The sequence below is a fragment of the Styela clava genome, chromosome 10 (genome assembly GCF_964204865.1).
Source record: "Styela clava chromosome 10, kaStyClav1.hap1.2, whole genome shotgun sequence".
NCBI lineage: Eukaryota > Metazoa > Chordata > Ascidiacea > Stolidobranchia > Styelidae > Styela > Styela clava.
Genome location: NC_135259.1, coordinates 18,157,787 through 18,184,877, shown reverse-complemented (window position 1 = coordinate 18,184,877; position 27,091 = coordinate 18,157,787). Strand labels below are relative to the sequence as shown.

Below are 27,091 nucleotides of genomic sequence, written 5' to 3'. Positions count from 1 at the left end.
AAGGCTTCTCATACAAAATCAATGCAAAAGGTGGTACTCCGGTAGTGTGTATACCAGGTTGGGGTTAGGCCGATAATTTTATTCCGATTTTCCTAATTTTAGTTCTATTACGAGTTCGGAGACTGTCTGTGTTAGCCAAGTGAATATGCCCCCTGCCCATAGGTTTCAGTCCCTTTACACAACTTGATGTAAAATAGGCGAACAAAATTAGTTACCGACAAATTGGTACACATGCTTCTGGAGCGCCTAAAAAGTTCCTACACTGAAATAAAACATCAAAACATTTTATTTGAGTAATGTTGCGTACACCAAATGTCATGCCTGAAATCATTTTACAGACATCCCCAATTGGCGGTCGATAAATCGTTCCATCATAATGCATACCGAATATCGAACGATACTTGTATAATTAATCGTCGGCGCTCCAGAAATTTGTGTACCAATATCAAAGTAATTTTGTTCGCCTACTTTACATAAAGTTGTGTAAAAGGACTGAAACCTATGGGCAGGGGGTATATTCACTTGGCTAACACAGACAGTCCCGAACTCGTAATAGAACTAAAATAAGGAAAATCGGAATAAAATTATGGCCTAACCCTAACCTGGTAGCTCTGCGAGTAAGTCCAATATTGTTTTTAAAAGATAAAAAAAAAAGCTACGACAGTAAAAGATATTGTCAATTTTATGTAGTTTATTTTAATATTTTTCGTAGTATTAAAATTTACTTTATATTTATTTTAGTTCCCGAGGGCCGCGAAAAATTTGGCCGTACCAAGTGAATCGTGATGAAAAAATGAAAAAAGTTTGACGAATAGTGGACTCTATATTAGCAATCAATCATTTCTGTTTCTTCAACATATAATGATCTATAAATAAGAATGACTTTCACCCAAGCAAGACCTCCTGTCTGGTAACTATGTATCGAATTACCAGACAAATCAGAGTATGTTGATGGTTCAGGATATTCTGACCTTATACTTGGCAATACACATAGCATAATACTTTTAATAATGAGTGTAAAATATACGAGAATTCGTAGTAATGAAATAAGGATTTTGTCAATAGTATGCGCTTATTCAGTGTTCGTGTAGGAAAGGGGTGACAAACCCAACGTTTCCCAAACTCGGAGGACTTCCACCCCAGAGGAATTTTGTCGTTTTCAGGGAGAAATTTTGCTTTGTATTTCTTGTAGTATTACTAATACTCTTTATTTCTTTTTATTACTATAATAGTTATTAATACACACATTATAAATTTCTTAATCGAGTTGTGAAAATGCGGGAGTGCGACTTGTACATAACACTTTAGCTAGGGATAGATCGAAGATTGAACAAATGAAGTATTTTTTAGGCCTAGTGAGGGGGGAATAATGGGTACTCCCGTAGTATATGTACCAGGTTAGGGTCAGACCATAATTTTATTCCAATATTCTATATTTTAGTTCTATTACGAGTTCGGGGACTGTTTGTGTTAGTCAAGTGAATATACCTCCTGCCCATAGACTTTCGTCCCTTTACACAACTTGATGTAAAGTAGGCGATTAGTTACCTTCCATATTGGTACATACAATTCTGGAGCGCCGAATAAAGAGTTCTAAAATGGGCAAAGGGAGGAGTTTAACGAAAAAGTTGGAACCACTATTCAGGGCGTCATAAAATAGGAATGTCGCAACAAAATCTAGAGTGAGAAAATCCATTGCAAGAACTTTGTAATGAACCTTTATGGTGAACGTAGCTACGAAGTTCAGCTACACATAAAACACGCGCCAAAGCCGTGTCAAATTTTTAATATTTAAAACTTAAATTTTACGCAATAACATTTAGGTTTTATTCATGTCACAGACCCAAATCACCTATACCTGCAACATCATCTTATCTGGTCAATATACTGTGAAAATGCCAACGATGCCTGACTAGAAAATAGCAGAGTACTTTACTATTTTTCCAATAGTGAAGGATTAACTGCATGACTGAATGTAAACAGAAATCCTACACCAAGTTTGTGATTTCAATAAATCGTTTTAAATTTGGCGAAGCATTATACACCGTTTCAAAACTCAGAAAATTAATGATCTTTTACAGTAATTATTGAAGTTGAAAAATTTGTGACTTGGTTGGATAGTGACTCCATTTTTACGGGGCCTTTGTGATTTCAATAAATCGTTTCAAATTTTGTGACGCAATATACACTGTTAAAAAGTTTATAAAATTTATGGTATTTTACAACAATTAAATTGGGAAATTTGGGGCTTGGCTTGGCGTGGCTTTATCACGGGGCCCCCATTTCTAAAAACTATCCACTTAACTGATGCAGAAAGTATAAAATTAATGTATTATTACAGTATCCATTTAGATCAGGGTCGGCAAAGTACGGCCCCCTAGCCAGATCCGGCCCGCGGAACAATATAATCCGGCCCGCGACGCATCACTGAATTATATTAACAAAACAATTGTATTGACGATTATATTCGTTAGGTAACAGAATTTGTTTTGAGACACTAAATTATATTATAACCTAACAAGAATATAATTCACCATTACTCGTTTAATGAGCCTATAAATTGATTATAATTAGACAAATGGCAACGGAACGTATAAAAATTGATGCTGAGTGCAAATGGTTTAATGGCGCAGAAAGTATTCATATGATCAGTCTTCGCGCGCTGCTTGAAATTTAACTGAAATCTGTGTGAAAAATTGTGATTCATTGATCATTTTCTCGGTGTTTACCTATCTAAAAATATGTGCGGTCCGCCAATGACTTGCAACCTTTAATTTTGGCCCGTCAACGACAAAAGTTTGCCGATCCCTGATTCAGATACTCGGAGGATATGTCTTTAAACTGTTCCTTCTTCTCTATGGCCCAGAAATGAATACCCCGCCAAAAATCTCCCCATCCGAGTTACTGTGTAAAAAATTAGGCTTGATTAGATAAGCCCTAGAGCAGGGGTCTCCAACTCAAAACATGTCGCGGGCCACTTTTTGAAATTTATTGACCACGCGGGCCGCAAACCAAGAAATTAGGTACAAAAATGGGTATCTGAGTGTATTTCGTAGAAATTACACTTGAATCTTACAGCAAACAAGACATGAAACATTTTCATTTGTTTGTGCTGGATATTTGGCTTTATTTTGCGTTGGTTTGATAGTCATAAGACAACATGCAAATGCTTGTACGTTAGTCGTGTGCGGAGGACTGACTTGCTAAATTTCATAGTTGAAAAAAAAACTGCTCGCAAATATAAGAACTGCCAAACATCCCAGGTATGCGACGTGACTGTGCAATTAGCTTTGCAAATCTTTTTTCGGGCACAATGGACTGACCGAAACTCGTTTATTTCGTAACAATGAACGTGCGAAATGGAATTATTGCATTTATAATAGGATTATAACAATAGAATAAAACATGAAGGTGGTAAATTGGAATAACAGAGGGAGATTTTTGCTTCACTTTTTACCGTTTTTTGGACCGGACTCTTGATGATAAATAACACGATAAAACTCACTAATAGTTGACCTCGTACTATTGGAAAAATCCCAACCATGTCGCGGACCGCAAAAAAATGACTGGCGGGCCGCGTGTTGGAGATCCCTGCCCTAGAGGCTCTTTCACAGCATCACAGTAAATCTAAACAGCAGTTTATTCTAAGACTTGTTTTTAAAATAGAAAATTAATGCATTCATTTTTTCATATAATGAGTTTTTTCCAATTTGATTTTGAGAAAAAGGAAGATGTATTACTTCTGGAATTTGATCCAAATTCACCTTCTGTTACAAGATTTCCTATTTCCCATCATTTTTTTTTATTCCGATGCTTCTTGATGATATGAACAAAAAACAAAAAAACTGAAACATTATCTGATATATTCAGAAAAAAACGAAAATATTCGAAAAAACTGCCTAATGACATCTGTTTAAAAGGTAGTAATATCTGCAAAAAATATTAAATTTTTGCCAATGTTGAACCTAAATAAATTATTTTCAGGCAAAATTAAAAAAACATTTTTTAGAATTGTTAAATTATGAACGAAATTCCAAACGAAACATTAGCACAGACCTTTATATTAATACAACAATGGGCGCTCCTGAAGTGTGTGTACCAATATGGAGGTAACTAATTTTGTTCGCCTACTTTACATCGGGTTGTGTAAAGAGACTGAAACCTGTGGGCAGGGATATATTCAATTAGCGAACACAAACAGTAAGAACTCGGAATAGAACTAAAATAAGGAAAATCGGATTAAATTATGTCCTAACCTTAACACACACTACGGAAGTAACCTAACAATATAGGCATTTACTTGTCTATGTAAGGAATTCAGACAAAAGCGGCAAAAGCGTAGGGCCATTTATTACAAATTTCACGATATACGCAAGAAACTCAATACAATGGGACAATGGCATACTGTGATAAATTGGCACCAAAACTTCGCACAGGTGTGAAAATATTCTACCATTTGTGGTAGCAATGTTTATGTCATAACCAAAACGAAATTTGATCACGAGAAATACACAAAGCTGCCATTTACACTAAACATAGCCCATGGCTCTTTATTATTATTAATTTTAGGTTATCTCTCAAGAACAGTATAAACCCGAATAGCAAAAAGATTCCTGTCCATGAATACGCGTCATTGTTGTATGAACTTACACTTCATTTGTCATTTATATCGCTATATTTAATTAAAAAATCACCTCGTAAACTGTTTCTTGGGATGGACTTGGAATGCAATAGGGTTCAGTGTTTCGAAATGTGCGAGGTGACCCAAACAGAACCCATATATTTGCTAATTACTTTTACAAAAATGATAAAAATTTGTCAGCTTTTGTTTGTGCTTCAACTTCTGTTTGTGCATGATTATATCTTAAAGTATCAGCAGTCTTGAACGCTTTGCCCAGAAGCTATATTCTCTCTGAAGCAGTCGTTCTCAAACGGTGGGTTGCGCTCCACAAAAACAATTTTTTCAGGGGACGTGAAAGTGATTTAAAAAAAAATTTGTGTAAAGGGACTAAAACCTATGGGCAGGGGTTTATTCCCTTGACTAACACAAGACAGTCCACGAATTCGTAATAGAACTAAAATGAGGAAAATAGGAATAAAATTATGGCCTAACCCTAACCTGATACACATACTACGGAAGTACCCAAAATTCTTGAAAAATCACACTATTTTACAAATCCTTGACAGATACTAACATGTTCAAGTGGATATTTTTGATATTTAATCCAACAATTCAAAGATTTCCATCATGTCCGTCACGTGCCAATGAGAGGGCGGAACATAAATGCGATTAATACGGAATTTTTTATTGAGTATAGTTATTGAGAAATATACTATGAATTTAGGGCTGGGAATGGTTAACCGGTTAACCGATTTCAGATGATTAACGGTTACGATTTATTTTAACCGTTAACTGACATCTTAGGTACAAATCATCTTCATACCGTACAATTTCTTCAAATATGATTACGTCATCGCAAATTTATATCTTGTGGCATTTAATTCAAAAGAATATTACTAACTGTGTGGTTAAGCACTCAATAAATGTGAAAAATAATGGAAGTACCAAGATTGCTGATTTTGGAAATTTGACAATGATGAATTCAGAATCAGTTTTCGGTCGATTTCGAAATATATTGTTCACGATTTCATCGCAAAATCGGATATTCAATGTCATACAACAAGTGCGCAGTTGATGCCGTTTTTCTTTTTATGATATAAATCTCGAAGTAAAATTTGCACATCGAACACTGATAATTTGTCACATAAATGACGTTTAACAACGGAATCAGGTTTTCTAAAATACTTCAACACGCCAGAACCACGCTGCCTATCTTTTGCAGCAGAGCAATCATGAAACTATCTCGATTCGTGAATAATTTTAATAAGCGATACTGGGATAAGAACACGCAAAATTGCTTTATGGGCATTGTGACATAACAAGCTGAAATTATAAATTATTACGTCAAACGTCACGCGGCGGTTAACCGGTTAATTTTACCCGGTTAACGGTTAAAGTGTTTTCCCTGAAATTCCCAGCCCTAAGATGATGCAAATTTCCAATTTCCATGCAATTCAAGCCACAACGGATTGGAAAGAACTTTCACAAATGATGTCAACTCAGGGCAAGTTGAAAGTATGCGCTTTTTGATCATTAATAGTAAGAATGATAATAAAGAGACTTTGTTCGCCCATCCACTCCATTTACGAGCACACACAAGCAATAACTGCGATGCCAAGATAGATATGTCAGACGTGACCATCACGCCCACAGGTCAAAAATCGAATTACTAAGATCTATTCCAAGGGTGTGCAAATTACGGCCCGCGGGCCGGATCCGGCCCACTGAAGTGTTTCATCTGGCCCACTTGTGCATGCTGAAATTACAGCTATAGTTTTTATGAATATAAATTTCCGTTAGAAATGAAATCAACGTCATAATGACCTCGATTGTCACATTGTGCTTCCTAAACGTTAGCCTAGCTGTTGTAAATAAACTATTTTTATTCATTGTTCCATACTGAGTTTTTAGCCCCCGGCACAGTAACCAAGTCTATCCATATGTAACTGGACCATTCAGAAAAGTAATTGCCCACCCCTGGTATACTTCACTCTTTTCATTCTAGTGAAGCACCTTATGCTTTATGTTATAGGACATTACCATATGTCTCAATGTCTCAAGTTATATGCTCTTATTGCATTATTTTGCCTAAATTTGAAGTGGAACTCCTGTTATAAGCTGTTACCTAAGCTGCATTTAATGTAGGTACATACAATCGGAGATATGATATGTTTGACTTTATATTCATGCGGAATACTTTGGCAGAACTAGTTTTCACATTCGATTGATAATTTCATTTTCCACATTTTTCATTTAACATTATTCCACACCAAATGATCATAAAACTTTCTGGGATGAAAAATTGTTGTTGAGAGATTATTCAACCCAAGCGACCTTGTTTCCGACCAACTTAATATTATCAGCTTATGGAAATGACGTAATATATCAAATTTCATCCAATCTCAGCGTGAAAAAACAATCTCACAATAATGTCTGAAAACTATCAGTGGGGGTTACGCGAGATTAATCCTACCTCAATGCCTCTGCACTGTTGGATTTGCGTTCGTATAATTCAAGGATGCTGTAGCACAGTGGTTCTCAAATGATGGGGCGCGCCTCACAAAGGGGGCGTAGACAATTTTTGAGGGGGCGTGAAGCTAATAAAAAATGAAAACATTTGTTAGAATTGATCTTGACCGCTTTATTTTGAATATTTACATTCCAAAACTTTTCATTTATTCCAGTATTTTAGTTCCATCCACGTATTTTCAACGTGTTTTTTGAATAAAACATACTTTTATCTTATTATCTGTTATTTTATAGCTTATTGTTAGCTAGTTATTTTTGAGGTGGGGCGAGAGACTTGACAAATACTAAAAAAGGAGCGCGGCTTGAAAAGTTCGAGAACCACTGCTGTAGAAGGAATAAACAGGGCCATACAACCATAATTCAAGAATCCTGCCGCACACTAAGACAAATGTATTTTATTGTGTGCCTGATAACGTTATACTTTTCAAGATACTAGGATGTAAGGACTTAAGACGTCATCTTGCCAAGTTTAGAGAATTAATATATACCTAATTTATCCTCTTCATGTATAAAATCACGCATTTAAAATGATTGCTAAACTGATGATAAATGAAGCAAAATTTCCCGCGTTCCGGTACCACGTTTCGGTGTCCGCCATCTTGGTTCACATACTTCGGAGGTACCGGAAGAATTAATGAAGTGTATAATATTTAAATTTTATCTTTCTCGATTACATGATTTCCTAAAATTAATATTTTTCGAGTGGTGTTGATTTTGAAATTGTATGTACTAATTTTAGTGGACAATTAATTGGACATTTTATTAGACAATTTATAGAGCCATATCAATATTACAACAACTCCTTATAAAACATTCCAGTCCTTGCAATACATTATGCATGGAAATCTCAAGCATTTGAATTCTTAGATAAAAGTTCAATCTTGTTTTGACCCTCATTTATTCAAGTTTATAAGTCCAGTTATAACCTGGTAATATTACGACACGACAAACTTGCCGACGCCCCCCCAGAATCAGAATCGAACGAGCGAGCAACCTCCAGTAGTGGTAGCTTCAAATTGAGTTCGTTTAATGCACATTCAATGACCACGGCCTGCGGACATTTCAGCCATGCTTTGTTAGACAGCACAATTAAATGAATACCTCCAAGTTGTTCTTGTACAGTACCTTGTGCGCAGCGAGTGTCCCATAAATCATAATTTACCGTGTTTCATTGACCATTTTACTCATTACAAGTTTGTCACGGAAAGCAAATAAACATTCAGCTGCAATAATCAATCAAAACGAGAGGTTTCGTGACAAAATCACTTTCGCAAGGTGTAAAAGAGTCATCGGTTCTGCCAACTCACGAATGTTTTTGTCAAAGTTGAAATGCGCGACAAATACACAACACATTAGTTGTTCGGAAATTAAAATTGAGTACCCCCGTACCAGGTTAGGATTAAGCCATAATTTTATTATGATTTTCCTTATTTTAGTTCTATTATGAGTTCGGGGACTGTCTGTGTTAGCCAAGTGAATATACCCCCTGCCCATAGGTTTCAATCCGTTTACACAACTTGATGTAAAGTAGGCGAACAAAATTACTTATCTCCATATCGATACACACATTTCTAGAGCACACAAAATTTGGGCCACCAACATGTGAATGAAAAAGATTTAAAATTAGTTTCACGCGCTTTCGTTGCGAACAAGGCAAAAAGGAAAATAGTACGGTAAAGCAAAGACTGTGAACCCAAATATGTCACAGTATTCAATTCATTACTTTTTGGGGTGAGAATTGAAAAATAAACTAGTGTAATCTTGTTATTTTCACGCGTTTTAGTTGCGAACGAGGCTTTTTACGAAACGAAAATAATACGTTTAAGCAAAGACCGTACACCCAAATACGGTACCGTCCTCAACCTATTACTTTTCATAATGAAAAAAATAAATTGACTGTTAGTAATATTTAATCAACGATGCCATCAATAATGAACGTTCCCGATGTGGTATCAATCAAAAGCGAGAAATCAAAGGTCAATGAGCTAGAACAGTGGTTCTCAAACGTGTTAAGCCACGGCCCCTTTGAATTTGTCAAATCTCGCGCCTCACTTAAAAAATAACTATCCAATAAGCGACAATAAATAACAGCGGAAGTATGTTTTATCCAAAAAACAAGTTGAAAACACGTGAATGGAGTCGCAATCTCCAAACAATAACAAAATGCAAATATTTGAAAGAAGGCAGGCAAGATCAAATCTAACAAATAGTTTTATTTTCATTAGCTTTACGCCCCTGGCCCCCTTGTGAGCGTGCCCAGCCGTTTGGGAACCAATGCATTGGAAAATGATATAACACTTCGACTAAAATGTTTTCATTACTCGGGGAAGAGAATTTCTAGCAGAATAAGCAATTGTATCCTCTTCATACGATCTACGATAACTTCAATAAAAGTCCCTTCATATGCTATGTCACGAGGTTACAATCATTTAGAAACTTTCTCAACACTGTATATTGTAGAAATGATTATTTATCTTCGAGCGCAATACTTGCATGGAATCAATCTATATCAATGTACCTTCAGTAAAATCATTTTTCCGGATTTTTCATTCAAAATTCTATATACAATAAAAAATCAATGGAAATCCGCCATTTTGACAAAAACAGATCCAAACAGCTTAAATTTTCAAAACCTACATAGGAAATGATGATGATTTGTTTTGACAGTTTTGCCACTTCGTAGTAAACAGGAAAATGGGTTATTACAAACGCGATGGAAATTTAAAAAAAAAATACGGAAATACACAGCATCAGGGGAGAAGCCAGTAAAATAAAAATAAAACGATGGCTTATTCGGTCTAACTTGGCAATTAGGAAAATCAGATCCCCCCTCTTGAATATTCCTGGCTACGCCCAGCGAAGCGTCGACTATTTGTATGAACATGGAATGTTTGGTTCATAGCAGTGTATCCCCTGTTCGTAAGGCTCCTCCTATGGGTAACCTCCTGCAAATGGCAAACCATTAATTCACGGATTGACATTCTTTGATTCTGTTATTCTTAGGTTAGGGCGTTGTAAGCAACTACGAACATGGTAAGAGTTATGCACCTTTTTCTAAGATGAACAGTTCCCGTTTATTTTAGCCTAATTAATCCAAGGTAATGGTGGGGCGAAAATAGCATAATTATTACTTGTACATGAAACATCCTACCATAAAAAACAACCGGAGATATGGTCGAATATTAGGCGGAAAACTCAAAACCAAATGTCCGTTTCAAGTTGAAATGTTTTGACACGATTCGCACTTTTAACCACTTCGTAAAATTGGGGACCTGGGTTCGTCTCAAGAGTGGAAAGTCCCGTCTGGATCTTCGCGTTATATCTACAATCATTTGGATTCGTTTAACCCTATAATAACAGGCGCTCCAGAAATGTGTTTACCAATATGGAGGTAACTGATTATGTTCGCCTACTTTACATCAAGCTGTGTAAGGGGACTGAAACCTATGGGCAGAGGGTATATTCACTTGGCTTACACAGACAGTCCCCGAACTCGTGATAAAACTAGGAAAAATCGGAATAAAATTATGGCCTAACCCTAACACACACTATCGGAGTACCTCATAAAATATACCATGTTGGGCGTATACAGGCAGTTGTTTTTTGACGATAAAATTAAAAACATCAACTTTGATCCATGTGGGCCAAACTGTGTCAGCATTGTAGCCTATTTATCTAGAATTAAAATCCCATTCCCAATCTTTTTCCAAGACAGGTCGTAATTAACTGAATATTATTTAGGCCGGAAAGAAAAATTTCGCTCACACCCAATCTTTCGTTACCACATTCGATTGGCCATTATACAACGAAAAATACGTGAAAGATAGATAGATTGAAAGATACAGATAATATAGAATCTTTCTAAACGCAATTTATCACATCTTGGATCGAAGAGAGCGTACGTTTATGACAAGAGCGGACAGAATCAAACTTGACGATTACAAAATCGTGATAAAAATCGGTTGTTACGATGGAAACGATAAAATTATTGAATTAATAAAAAAATCTTCGTAGTTTTAATCAAATCGCCGAAACATTTTTGCGAACCGCCACCCTGGTTATAAAGAGTTAAGAAATTATAAATTGCGTGATAAATACAAGACGTAGAAATAGATTCAAAATAAAACCGGGACGTGTGGTAATATATTATTAAACGGGGGTGTTCACGTGGACCCATGGGTCATTTCCTTTCAAAGCAAATCCTTAATTGGGTCACTTGGGTGAATATTGAAAGTCGCCAAGTAATTAGTTATAAAGTTAACAATAGAAATTTGACCGGATTGTAATAATACCGGCACTCAAAAATGATACCGGGTAACAAAGTGGAAGACTGATTGTCGCCCTCGAAGAACAGGTGACGGGGATTTGAGTCGTAAATTCAAAGCGTTTGCATATTGGTACAGACTAAATAAAGGATTAGCAGGATTAAAAATACTACACTATGCAACTCAAGAATCCTTCTGGACCATAACACAAATGTATTTCTGTAACGTTTGGCCTAATCAAAATCAGACTTCCTCAGACAAGCAGTTTAATGCAATACTTTACTGCACAAATAGCATTGGTTTGAAATTTTCATCTGCGTTGGCGAAAATAGAAAATGAGCATTTATTCGATAGATAATTACGTGTGATCAACTAAATAGTCCGCCATTGAATAATCGTCATTTGAAAAACCTACTTCGCGAGGGTTATCTTATGGACAGCGGGTTCAATATTTGGGGCTTGCAATGGCGTATGAATGGAAGTCCTAATTATTGAATTCTCAGAAACAATTCACTCTTAAACTATATTTTGTAAGTACAATTCTTATCAAAATCTCAGTAAAAATGGCAACAGTGCTGGAAACATGCCAAATTACGACAAACTTGCCGACGCCACATTGGAATCGAACAACTGAGCAATTTCCAATTGTATTTTTCAATTGGTTGAACGACGTCCGCGACAAGCGATAGCCACATCATTATCAGATCAAACCCGTACTTTAGATCTGAAATCTCTTCTGAGAATCGGATGCGTTGAACTAAAAATTGTAATTTTTTATGATTTTTCAAAAATGCGCATTGACGCCGACAATCGCGACATGAAATAGATTGTAAATGAAGCCTATACTTCGATGTAATAACGTCGTTGCAGACCAATTCAAGAACACTTTGGGAATGATCCAAATACCCGAATTTTTTCTAAATATTTCTTTATAAGCTATTCTTGAACGTTTGAAATAGATGTATAAGATAAGTTTAAAATAAAAAATCGGCAGCAAAAAAATGATTCAAATTACTGTTTCCAAAACGACGCGGCTTTTGGAATACACCTTTAACACCTAAAAACTTAACTGAAAAGGTAAAATCTGTATAACAAACACAATCACAGAATAAAATATTTGACGTCATAGTATGTATTTTTACAAATAATGACGTAAATAATTACGTCAGAAGAGCAATAACAATCAACATATACAAATTCTTTTTCCTTTCCAAATGTCAATTGAGTGCAAACTGCCCATCAAGGAACCGTTTACAAGAACATAGCTAGTGGACTTTGTACTGGACAAAATCTGATACCTTATGTCATGCTACAAAAAAAAAAACTTTACAATGTTGGAAACTGTTGTTAGGTTCTTTGTCACCAGCTACCTTTAAAAGCTTTGCTTATACAAAAGACGGAAAACATAACCTTAAACGAGCATCTAAATTAACGTACATAACGATATTTAAATACTACGGGGATGGATGGATGAAGCGATGGATTCGATTGAAGGACATAAAGGATGAACATTTTTTTTCATATTGCCAAGGATAGTTCAAAATACCAAATAGTTAGAATAACTGCTACAATGCGTATCACGAATTGGTACAAACATAACAAATACGTACTAATTAATGTGAGTTGGACGACCACATATACCCGAAAATTTCAGAAATAACAATTCCCTTCCATATTTGCTTCCGTGACAGTGTTGATTTAAATAATATCGAGCGGTGTGTCAGTCGCAATTTACAGACATCTTTATCACAAGAATGAATTGGCATATAGCTACTGAAAGTCAGTTGTAGCTTGCAGGTTGCATCTATTTAACCTGGAATCTTTACATTTTTATTTGAGAATTCAGGATTTTGCCTCTCCGAGTGGAATTTAAAAAAGTGTGTGAAAGAACAAAACTGCAAATTCGATCAAACAGTTTTCGTAATCATTGTGGTTCACCGCAGTTCACACAGGCGCCTTTTAACCAATACATTACCAACGAGTATGAGTTCAATTGAATAGAAATATTGGTTAATTGTAAATTGGATGTTTCTAATTGGGTTCAAATTGTTACGATTGGTATTTCAAAAAGAAAAACGCACAATTCAAATATTTTGAGAGATTTTCAGACAAAATGGTGATCATACAATGAATATTTCAAATGTTAGTTTGAGCAGGATCATAAATAACTGAGGATGTGTGTCGCTCCTCGATAACCAGTTTTGGTTCAACGCGGCTACCCTTCCCTTGTAAGACTGTAAATACAATTTTTTTTATTAATTTTTACACGAAGCCTGTTTTGAAAGATAGCACCATGTGGCAAACATCCAGCATTAAATATGACCATAATTATAAGACAGTAGTGTAAAGATAGCAAGACATGTGAGAAAAATATCATCTTGTTTTGACTTGACTTGGTAATGATATACGGTGGCCAGAATTGCCATTTTCATGACCTATTGTGTAGAGGGTTATTTGGCTGTTATATGGATAAGTTGCCATATAGACAAGGCTAAGAATTTGGATGAATAGAAAGTCCCACCGCCATCTGCATCGTCCTTTTTGAGGTGTCATGCGGACAGTAGATTCGGGTTTCAAAGCAACTGCAAGAGACGCACACACCGCCTATCAAGTGTAAAATACGGATAACCGGAATTACTATTTTTCAGGTAAATCGACGATTAAAGTTTTCGAAATAAAAACCGTCATATATATATATATATATATTGGAATAATGGAAAACGAAAGAAGATCTACAATGCATAACTGTTTGAAAACGTCCATTTCCAGTTACCATGAAAATAAAAATAAATATCCTATAGTTTGAAAATCCATTATATCGGTATATCCCTAACGTGTGCAATCTAAAACCTTATAGAATTTCTCAAGTTATATCAATGATACTGTTTGCAAATATACGTCAATAGAACATGTAATAAGTTTCCTGTATTGGGTTGTATTAAATAGCCTTCAAATTTCTATGACGCCCGATATTGCTGACAACAAATCCTAATCATTTTGAAGTTACCTGGAATCGTATATAATTTTCAATAGGTATAACACTACAATAAGAGCCAATTCTCTCTAAGAAGTTATATATATAAGCATGAAACGCTGTCAAGAAACTGTCAAATCGTCAAATTTACAAGTTGATACAATTAACATGTTTGCGTGTAATACCTGATTGTATAACTCACGTCAATAAATAGCAAAACAATGGAAATGCTTCACTGCATTCATGCACCTGTTTCAATACAATATTAACAAAGATTATTCAACGACTGCTGCTTGTAAACAAGCTCGAACATTGCAATGCAATTCTGCAGATGCAAATTGATGCGAGAGTTGCAATAGGACTGACTATTCAAGCTTATATACTCACAATAAAGATGAATCATATGGAGCGACAATTAATACATTCCACTGGAGTAAAGTTCATCAAATTTGATGTTTTGTTTATCTGGTATAAAAATGTTTATTCAAAAACTTGCAAACAAGCTCGAACATTGCAATGCAATTCTGCAATTGCAAATTGTGGAAATTGTTTCATTTCTTCATTTATTTATTTTATATAAATTCGCTTAAAGCAAATTCCCGGGCCCTCAATGAAAGGTGGATAGAACAAAAATAGAAGAAGCGTTGCAATTGGTCACTAACGTGTTTATACTGGTTTTTACTTAGGAAAATAGAGATGTCGTGACCACACATACAATTTGGACATTTCGAACGAAAAAACCAGGCCATTTGTTAAAATGGCGATTAAATTTAATTTTGGCACGAAGCTTATTGTTTTCCACTTCTGATTTTTTAACACTCTAAATATTGTTCATAAAATATGACTAACATGGCCGCCAATCTTGGTGCGCAAAATTTTTGGTCCAAAAACGCATTAGCGTGAACTGAATGGCAGTTATTTGCAAAGTTATTACATCCTCCGCTTAAATTATGTTGCTATGTCAGAATTAACAAATGATAACGTGACAAAGTTAAACTACTACTGTTCCCACACTTTATAAATTTCGCCCTAATCCAGACAATACATATCCTCAATACTGTCTGTCATGACTACATGACAATTTCCATTTTCTGGGGGCATGACCTCTCGTTTGACGTAAATTTCAAAACTTTACGTAACAATTTGTGACGTAACGGAATGATATTTTGGGTTACTGAGGGTGTCCTAGAGTTTTCTGAACCTCAATTTATGTTAAAAGTTAATATTGTCCAAGCCAGCTTTTTTTATGAAATTATTAACAGTCGTTGACATCATTAACGAGACAACAAAATTCTCAGATTCGTCCAAGTTTACAACAATTTCATTATATCAAATCCTAAAGCCTCGAAGTCTTAAATGGTGCTAACATCCTGGGTAACATCATTGGGTCAAAGTGGACACTGAAACGCTCAACTAAATTACGTCGACATTTCAGTATATTGCACATTTTTGTTAAAATACAGAAATCAAGAAGACTTCACAAAAGCTACAATTTTCATACAAATCATTCCAAGTTACAATTTTAGTATTTAGAGGTTTTAATTACATCTTTGACGTCGCGAGACCTTTCTTCCGTTGTCGCCAATCAAACAACAAGATCGAGACGTCTGGTCTAGACAAGGAAGCTTAAAGCATGAATAAAGAGCAGAAAAAAAAAATTAAATTTTGTAGTAATGGTAGAGAAAATTTCTGAAATTACGCTTCGTTCGAATGAACAGTGATATTATACAGATTATTCATAAAGCCCCGTTGCAATTACAATTTTGTTATGAAGCCAATTCTCTATATACCATAATCAGATTTGTTTTCATTTAATACACAATTAGTTGCACCCAGCACATCAAAGTCCTTTCGCCTAATTTAGGACAGAACTTCAAAAACTTTCATGTATATTATTTTAAATTATAGCGACCAATGATCAAATTGTAACGGTTTTAAAATGGGGTCCACGAGCCGATGCAGGAATAAAATTCGGAAAATTTTATTCCAAAAACGGTAAAAATTGACAAGTTATTTCATATAAAACGTCAGCGATCAGTACTTGCTTGGAACGTAAGGTCGAAGTCTCGTTTTATTGCACGAGTTTTTGTTGTATTGCATTGAGTAGATAATTATGAAAATGGCAAAACCAACTGCATTTCTTATAAAAAGTCTCAATTTTCACTTTTCAATCCGATAAATTGAATCCTCAAAGGTTAAGTAGAACGTGTCCAATGGTTCGGGGTTATATTTGAGACTGTCTTTCTATTGTAGGAGCAAATTGTATTCGGGAAATCAAATTCAATAAAAATTCTCATTTCTATCTTTTCAATAAGAGAACGTCTGTTCGAAAGGGTAAATTTCAAAAAGGTATTTCATTTCCTATACAACGTGGTCAATGGTAACCCAGGACTATATTTGGGACTTTGACGTTTCCTTCTATTTAATTATGAGTGCTTGCAAAATAGTAGTCAGAAAATTAAATACATTGCAAACTCTCATTTCTCTCGTTTTAATCGGAATATATCTATTGGAAGACCAAAATTTCAAAAAGTTATTAATCTTCCAAAACGTGGGTAATTAATTGACACTCGGGACTATACTTGGGACTTCAAAGTTTCTTTCTGTTTTAGGAGTAAGTTCTTGCGAATAAGTATTCAGAAAATCACATTCTATAAAAACTCACATTTCTTTCTTTCCAATAGGAATATATCTATTCGAAAGGGTAAATTCAATGTATTTCATCTCCTACAACGTGGTCAATGGTCACTCAGGACTATAATAGGGACTCTGACGTTTCTTCCTATTTTATTATGAGCGCTTGCAAAATAGAATTTAGAAAATCACATTCTATAAAAATTCACATTTCTTTATTTTTAATCGGAGTATTCGAGAAGGTAAATTTCAAGGAGTTTTTAATCTTCCAAAACGTCGGTGATTAGTTTACACCTAAGACTCATATAATGACTTTAAAGCCACTTCCTATTTTATGAGCTAATTCTTGAATCGAAACATTGAAGTGAAAAAAAAATCGCTTTGCCAGTAGGCTTTTATATGGTACTTACAAATCCTTTAATATATATATATATATATATCGTAAAAATAAACATGCAAAGTGAACTCAACTAAAGGGGTGATAGTCTCAAATACTTGCACTGCGTCGATGGGGATAAATAAGAGGAGTGCTAATCAGTTTGAATTTCAAAACCATTTCACCAACACACATTCAGTTTTAATAAAGTAACAAAGACAACCCTAAACATCGTTTATTCAAGTGTTGATTGATACAGCGAACGTTGAAGATTAACTTTTGACATTACGGTTAAGCAAAAGACGTTTTGTTTTCGTTTGTCGAAGCTGACAACAGTCCGGGTATGCGTTACGCCCTATTCGCAATCATATTTCTTTATAAAATCGTTCAATATTTTCGTCTGCATAATCTGGGTTAGACTTTGAGTGGCACAAGCTGGTATTAATGTTGGGTGGTAAAGCAATTTTGGGGCAGTATACAGTAAAAAAAAATATTACGTAGCACACATTTGTCAATTGTTCAATATTTATATACATGGACTAAGCGTTGTGCTAACTACACCATGGGGGACATTAAAACCTACGATGAACACATAGTCGTGTCCAAGAAAATCTGTGAACATGCCATTTGTTTATACCATCACTCGGCTACTCGGCTAATAATAATAGCCAAGCTAACGAAATTCCAAAAACTAACGTAGAAATTTGAGAATTTTGCAGAGAGTTGAAAGAAATGTGTTTCGAAAACAAGATGAAAACATATATTTTTGACATTTAAACATCTCGAACTTTTTATTGAAATACCTTGGTGAAAATGGATTCAAACTGTGATTAGAAAACAACTAAGAAAGCAGCTTTTCCTTTTTAATTTTTCCATTAAAATTTTTCCAAAATTCAACATTCGTCCGTTGGTCTTACATCCTTAGAACTATTTCAAACAGTATTTTATTAAAGGTTAGGTCAATGCTAAAATACATTTGATAAAATAAATCTGTTGCACTTTGTCTATCAAGTTCTCTGTGTAGAACCAACGAACCACACAGCTCAGCAAGACTATGGCGCTCCAAGGAAATCGGTCATTGACCTTTTGGAGATTAACGTGAGAGAAATCGTCGGCAAGTATATGTACCAATATGGAGGTAACTAATTTTGTTTGCCTATTTTACATCAAGTTGTGTAAAGAGACTGAAACCTATGGGCAGAAGGTATATTCACTTTGCTAACACAGACAGTCCCTGAACTCGTAATAGAACTAAAATAAAGAAAATCGGAATACAATTATTATAGTCTAACTCTAACCTGATACATTGGGAAATACCGAAACGTCGACCTAAAAGTTTTTTAAGCCCGATACTTGGGATGCCGTTTAACGTTTTTGTATCAGTGGTGGGGCCTCTGCATAAGATCCTTTACTTCTCCTTTTTTAATATGCCGTACTATTGCAAGTTGTGAAATGTGATCAGCATAAAATTAGGCCCTTCATAATTTCATTCATTTTATAATTTGCAATAAAAATAGGATGTCAAGCAGTACTTGTTTTCGGGTTAGGCCAGGCAAAATTTAAACGTAATAAACGAAATTTGTTTTGTTTAGATTATTATTCTAAGACGTCAATTTCAAAAAAAAAAAAATGCCACGCCTTTGAGGCGTTTTGATTGGTTGAGTTATATCTTATCTCCTCGACCGCTAGCTAATATTTGCGCCAGAAGAAGTGAGCTAATAATTTTTATTTTCCGATTTCAACCAAGTTTTTTAAACAATTAACAACACGTCAATTTATTTCGTTGGGTTGTCTAAGTTTTTGCATCATCTTCAGGTAGCTAATAGAAAATTCGGGAACGGACATGCATTTTACCACTGGATCATGTTTGCAACACAAATCGATATTTTTATTGTCAAACTTTAACCTAGTCGTCTGTAAGTTTGTTGGTCAATGAAACTCGCTATTTGCAAACTGCAAGTCGCCATTTAGACATTCTTTTCGGATACTCTTTTGCAGTGTCAAATACGTTAACGTACCATAGCCTTGACTCATTCCCCGCTCGGGTGGTAACGAGGCGTCGCTAGGCGTAGATGCTGTACGTGGGAACATGATATAAGTCAAAGGCCTCGTTTCAAAGGGGATGGGTTGCTTATTTTGGACCCTCAGGTCACAGAAATAGCGACAAATAAATTCTTACCAGTCTGGAGCCAATTTCTCACGCTAAGAGAATATTCCATTGGCTAATAATTTTTGTTAAGTCATTATATTGATAAATATTCATCTTTAGAAAACATATCAACTAAAATCGATTAAAGTCAGCGATTCCTGGTTTAACTAAGGGCTTCGTACAGTAACAAGAAATAAAAAAATAAAAAAAGTTGAGAGCCGAGTATATACTATATGGTGGTGAAAGGGAGCAGACAAGACATACAACTAACTGTTCATGATAAATTCGCAACTACTGATTATTTTTAAAATTATTCGATTTGAAAATGTTCTGACCCGGTTTTTAAAAAAATTGTCATACCAATAACTCCTGGCCTTTAGAAAACGCGAATTATATGAGCTAAATCAAAAATACCCTTGATTTCTAATCCCAGTAGAACTCAAAGTTAAAATGAGTGTTTGTAATATTGTTAATTTATATTAATTAACGAATGTTTCAACTTTGAAAAGTTGCAATTTCAGACATATCAATGCAAAACTATATTTAGTATACACATATACACAAGCGCTGACAAGGCTAATGAAGCTAGTTCACAAGAACAAATACTCCAAATTTTATTTTAAATTGCAATTCCAATTATCAATACCAAGTATTTAAAGTATTTACATATATGCAAACGCAAGAATGAAGTAATTTTAGCACTCTATTATATTCAGGCAGGCACTAACTCACTATAACGTAAAGTGAATTTTTTTACTCCACCTGAAAAATGTTCTATTTCGATTGGGCTGTTTTTATTGAATATTGTAGACATAACAAAACAACGCCCACAACACACCCGCCAAAAGGTGAACCATCAGGAATGTTTTTCTCAGAAACAGAAGATTATTAGTTTATAGAAATCACAACAGCCAGAACCCCAAACATCATAACCAAAAATTGTCACACATTATAGTGACATTTTTTATTTTTCAAATGAGAAAAGTTAGAGTGAACAAAGTAACCATTAGAAAATTTATTTTATCCGATTCTATATCTGACGCAATTTACACAAAAATTATGGGTACTCCTGTAGTATGTGTACCAGGTTAGGGTTAGGCCATAATTTTGTTCCAATTTTCCCTCATTTTAGTTTTATTACGCGAGTTCAGCGACTGTCTGTTTTAGCCAAGTAAATGAACCTTCTGCCCAAAGACTTCAGTCCCTTTACACAACTTGATGTAAAGTAGGCAAACGAAATTAGTCACCTCCATATTGGTACACATACTTCTGGAGCGCCAAAATGTGAACATCTCATGAAAAATGTTTGGAACCTGCCATGATTACATTAACTCTAATGTAATGAGAATAATTTGAATAAAATGGTAACCGTGTCTCCCAGAGCTGCCTAATTATTTATGTACACTATATAAATTACTTGAAAAACGGGAGCGCGACTTGCACATAACACCAGCTAAAGATCCATTGAAGATTGAATAAATAAAGTAGTTTCTATGCATAGTACGAGAGGAATGAAAAGTTCCAACAGAGGCAAAAGTAGGAATTAAAAAAGGTTCCGAACCACTGTTTTATTCGATTCTACTGTGCGCTATTTATGTAACATATAACATCGTGAATACACCTCGCGACAAGTGTCTGTCTGGTGCAAGCCATAAATGCATTTTTAAAGCATATCATAAAATTGTAAAATAAATCACAATCCTCTCAAAATGAATATTTTTTATAAACATACATATTTTTTCCAATGCATGTCACAAAAATCAAAAATAAGAAAGAAAACTAGGAGTATGTTTTGAGTTCTGAGTTTATTGCTAATAAAGTATATGCTTCTAGGAAATCTCAAAACCAAAGTTGAAACTTCGCAAACCCCATTTAGGAATTTCGAGAGAATCATAATATACAGTGACACCTTGTTTCTGAGTTCAAGTTTTTAGCAACAAATATTTAGGGTTTTGTTTTGGTTGTCGGTGAATTGAAGATGTGTGCGTCAACACGGGATTATTAACAACGTGAAATTTGAGCCCCCAAACACTGTTATAAATCATCAGAAAATACACTAACATTTAGATATCATGATCTAACCCTTATATAGTGCAGACAATTGATTAACAGACTGAAACCCAAAAAAGCAAATGTGTCTGAATGTCTACTTGTCTGGACTCTTGTCCGGAGACAAATTAGTTATTGAATATTAACATATTATCATTCAAATAAGCGCATAATGTGTATTAGCCCTGGCTGCTTGTTCAAATACCTGTTCAGAATAAAATATAGAAACATTAGATTGGTTCACTTCGCATAGCATATGTATGAAAGATATAGCCATGACGTCCTCCAAAATTTAGTGAGAATTCAAATCATTGAATTAATATGACGTAATTGAGGATATTGATTTTATTTAACAAAAGCAATGAAACAATATTCTACAGAATTCACATGTTGATGAAATTACCAGTGATAACTTTTTATCTGCCACGTTCCAAGATAAATTCGTTAATCGTTCAAATCGAGTCAGAACGATTCAGGTCACCAAGAACATACTAACTCGCTATGTATCAGTGACTGCTCTCGTAAGGCCATGTTCGGAGATGTGAAAACAACCTACACAAAATCTGTGACACGTGCCAGGTGAATTTGAAGATGGAGCAATAAAACGGCAAAATACGCTTTTCTAGACATCGGGAATTGCGCATTTGGAACTCAGCCAAAATGTACTGCGATCCTTCGTCGAATAAAAATAGCAGCGCGAGGAAGGGATTTAAACCTAAAACTAGGGGACAATGCTGTTGTATACACCGATCAGACAGGTGTCGTTGCAAGGGTAGAGATCGATTTGTAGATCGGGTGAAAAGTAGCATTGGGAAATAGCGAAAGGACACTTTGATCGAGTGGTAGTAGTAGTGGTATGCCTTCGAAGTAGTGCCGTTCAAGGATTCCATTCTAGAGAGAGTCTTTCGGTCAATTCGATATTGTAATTATCGATTTGCATATTATATTTTATTTTATTGGTGAATATAGTGTTGTACTCGGTAATATATTGAATTTTACAAAATATTTCGGCATGAATGATGGTTTTGCTGCAAAGGAAATAGTTTAAATCGAAAGTTATTGGAATTCATAATACAGTAGAAATAGGGCATTGCTCGTCTATATAAATTCCCACTGTGAATGAACAAGGCATCTCTAACCAGCGTTCATAACGTCAAGTATTCCTTGTTTTGCCTATTTAACCCTTCAAGTAAAATTATCGTCAACGATTTCTGTATCAACAAAAAAAGAGAATCACATAACCTTATGAAATAATGGAAATTTTAAAATTTTAACATGAGACACATTTTTCTGCTAATAAAAAAGTCGGATTCAAAAGTTATACCTCTAACTTAGCATTAGTAGGTACATCCATAACCGGCGTTCATAAAAATCATAACCAATCAACATGTAATATTCCAAGATTTGGCATTTTAACTATTTAAGTAAAATTATCGTTCACGATCCCTATCACACTGTATCAATACAAAAAAATGACACAAAGGCGAGTAATTACAAAGAAATCTCTCAATTCTCGCTTCCCAAATTTCGAGGATGTTTTGCCTTTTTACGCGCTGTGATTATTTCCTTGAAACGTCGACACTGTCGCGCCATTTTGGTTCAGTCATCGAGCGAGCAATGTCAGAATAATTTAACAGTCTTGTGAGAAATGAACGTGCAGATTATGTATACAGTATTATTATTATTAATTTTGATGGTGCTTATAACTGACGTAGTTTTGTTGGTACTTCCGTAGTATGTGAACCAAGATGGCGGACACCGGAACATAGTATGTGTACCAGGTCCGGACGAGGACATAATTTCAGATTCAAATACTACGGGAGACACTTCGCTAGTCCCCGAACTCGTAATAGAACTAAAATAGGGGAAAATGAAATAAAAATTAATGGGAAAATTATGTCCTAACCCTGACCTGGTAGACATGCTACGTCCCGATGTCCGCCATCTTGGTTCACATACTTCGGGAGTACCGTTCTGTGCATCGGGACTGTAATATTACGCGTTTGGTGTTCAAATGCTTCTACCCGTTATGAGGACGTATTTTATAACAAAAGATATAATTCCGGGATTTGTTAGCAAATTGATAATATTTACGGGAGATATATTCAGTTCTTCGCAATGATTAATTAAAAATGATCTTGGGAAGTCATAGCGGGGGCAATGTAATATTAAATGTTCGACGGTTGTATTTTCCAAGCAAGTGTCGCAAAGTCCATTGGTAGTTAATTTAGTGGGTGCATTGGTCCGGTAGTTAGTGCGCTGGGCCAATTTTTGTCATCGTAAGTTGTATTATAGGTGGCAATCTCTATGTACACCTCCTCAGTCAAGGTAAGAGTCCATTGTCGCGGAGACCAATTTCATGTAGATTATAGTTTAAACTTTAAATGACAGTGAACTGTTTGTAGTATGAACAACGTTATTGCTTATCTTCTAGATAATTTGCAGGAAATATGATCTTTAACAGATGGGAAAAATAATTTGAAATGTTGAGCCTTTTCTATTGCGATATAATAGTTATTTCATTCCAGTTGGATAATTTGGCAGCCGTGTGAGAAATGGACAAGTAGATTAGAAGTACAGTAGAAGTGAAGTCATAAAGTTGCTTATGAGTCTGATTCTCTGCCAAATAATTGTAAGCTGGCTAAATTGGTATTATTTGTAAATGACAGTGTCCTGGATGCCGCCAAAGAAAGTCGTTATTCTGGCGATGTTAGGATTAGGACGTGAATTTGAAAATAACAAACTACTTTTTTATTTCAAGTGGTACAACTATAGTTAGTTGAACTATGTATGTCTAGGAAAGTCTGACTTTGGTCAGGCGAAACGTTACAGAAATATATTTGTGTTAGTGTGCAGCAAGAATCACTTAGGATTGTTATCTTTACTCTTGCTACAGCATCCTTGCATTATATGCATACAGATCCGACGCACAAAAGCATAGGACAAGTATAAGTAGTTAGTCCCGCAGAAACCAAATCATTGGCGCGAATTAACTTTTCATTTACACCATTCAGCTTAGTAGAAAATATAGAGACATTATCAACGCAATTTAGTTCATTGTATTTCACCGTAGCGTTTTGACAGATGATATTAATAAACCCAATGCCGCATTCCCCGATATTCGTTCGTATTTTCGGGTGAGTGGTATAGGGATGGACAATATGAAAAACATCCTAGCTATACTCTATTATTCTTATCGTGTCTTTCAAAATTCTGAGGTAAAGTCTTTCCAGAAATTATATTTCGACACCTATATGAACGCGCACTTCCTCGGCCGACGAGTGATTATTCGCTAATCAAGATGTCGCTATTCGTATTGTTTATAATCGCATTTAATAAAATTAAACCTTCAAATATCCAAAGGGATTCTGACCGCGGTCCGCCAGTTGAGTAAAAGTATACAGAGATGATTAATGCTATTTAATTCTTTGGATTATTATCCGTAGTGTTCTGGCAGATGATGTCAATACTTACGCGCTGTATTCTCGATATATCCTGGCTCTTTTTGGGTGACTGTTTTGAATAAATGATTTAGGGGGGAACGTTGTAAGAAAATATGCCTCTAATATGATTTTTCTGTGAGAATCAAGTTTAATTAATCAACTAATTAAAGACAAATAAATTCAGAGACACATTTATTAAGCGCCGCATTTCCCGATACCAGCTCGAAGTCTAGGCGAATAGTTTGAGAATAAAATTTTATTTATTTTCTAATAGTTATTTGGTGTCACATTCAGTTTCACGCACTTATACGCAATCACAATAAATAGTCATTTTCTCCAGTGACTAAGCTTAAGTTAAGCGAATATCCCACTTGAAATCACGCGTCAGTTTCAACCAATATTAGAAATAGATGTAATTGGACTCTTAAGAAACTTGTCACTCTGTTAAAATATCGTTTTGCAACAATTTGACATTTTAGGACCGCATTCACTTTGTGAGACTTTTATACAGTGATTTTGTTATGGAGAGCATAAATGAATTATTTATGAAGTTAAAAATGAAAGTATATTTTACACATGGACACCGCTGGTAAAAATGTCCATATTAAAACAATCTACTGCTCTTATTTATTATTAACTTTATCATGTATGACTTTACCGAATCGTGATGTTATTGCAAGAATCCACTTTTACAAATGGCGCGTCGTTGGTCGTCGCTTGTGTTTCGCTAAAAGACGTTAAATATGCGTAGCTGAATTTAAACTTAAAAAAAGCAATATTTAGATTGGGTTTGTTGTTATTTCGTATGTATTAAAAATTCCAAATTCATACTTCTGCTCAATTTGTATTGATGCAGTTGTAAAAAATTACTACCGAGTTAAGAGTATAGGTATACATCACATAGGTAGCGGATTTGATTATTAACTTTTGCAAATATCACTGTTTCCGTTGAGAGTGAGTGAGTGAGCAAAAAAATAGCAAATAGAATGCAAACTTAATATCGTATGAGATGATCGTGTCAGCCTTGTTCCATGTTTGTTTCTTTAGCGAATTTCCTAATTAGTAATATCTTTAAATGAATATTAGCTACGGTTTTATAAAATCGATATTAGTATCCTTCATTGGTCGTCTTCAACACAGCCAAATTTTTGTGTTGGTATGTATTCTACGGCATAAGATACCTATAGCATAATCTGCAATGAAAGATAACTAATTTTAATTAAATAACTAGTTGAAGAAAAATTAAAATCGTGAACTCTGTAATATACACGTGTGTCACACGGGAGCTAGAGGCACAGTACAAATACCAATACCGGTTACGTAAATTTCGAGATTTTAAAAATAGTTGTTCAAACTGATCTTAAAGATTCCATGGATCGCCCGAGATGTTTAATATTCTCAGAATACATATTTATGTACACATAATGAACCTTCCATCTGTGAAAAGTTTTTTTTACAGTAATTGAGGAGGGAGGGGTGAAGAAAAATGAATATGTATATATATATCGAAAAAGATTCGAAAGCACTTTGTTATACCACGATTACCCACTATGAAACTTTCCATAAGAAATATAGCGGGGGGAAAATGAAGTAAAAGCATTGGCTTCGTAAAATTCGAGTTTTTTCCATACCAGGCAATTTTACTATGAATTATCATTATACCTATGCTATTAAAATGCTCATACAGGCGCCAAAAATCGTTGTACAACTGCTTAATTATACCTTAAGCTATCGGACCTTAAATATCATTTTACGTAGCCCACGCAAGGACGTTAGTAAAATTAATCTACGTAAAAAAAAATCGAGCCTGTCCCATACGTGAACGAACCAACGTAACTTTAACTGACCGGGAAACGCAAAACTTAAGAAGTGCTTCTACTCAGTCAGTCTGGAAGATGGAGTCGATCTACATGATAATTATTCGATATGTTATTATTGTGAACAACGAGTATTATAAGATTATTTAGGAATAGATCTCTGTGATCTTCTGATTCATAGAATGGATAGTTTTGTTCCAGGGTAAAATAATCCCATTTTGATGTCTTGGTTGT

At 35.0% G+C, this 27,091-nt stretch overlaps 1 protein-coding gene across 1 annotated transcript in view; it reads right to left on the bottom strand.

Moving 5' to 3' along the window:
* LOC120337761 (transcription initiation protein SPT3 homolog) overlaps positions 1-27,091 on the bottom strand; it is a 62,807-nt gene that overhangs the window by 19,048 nt on the left and 16,668 nt on the right. The gene's annotated exons all lie outside the window — the stretch shown is intronic.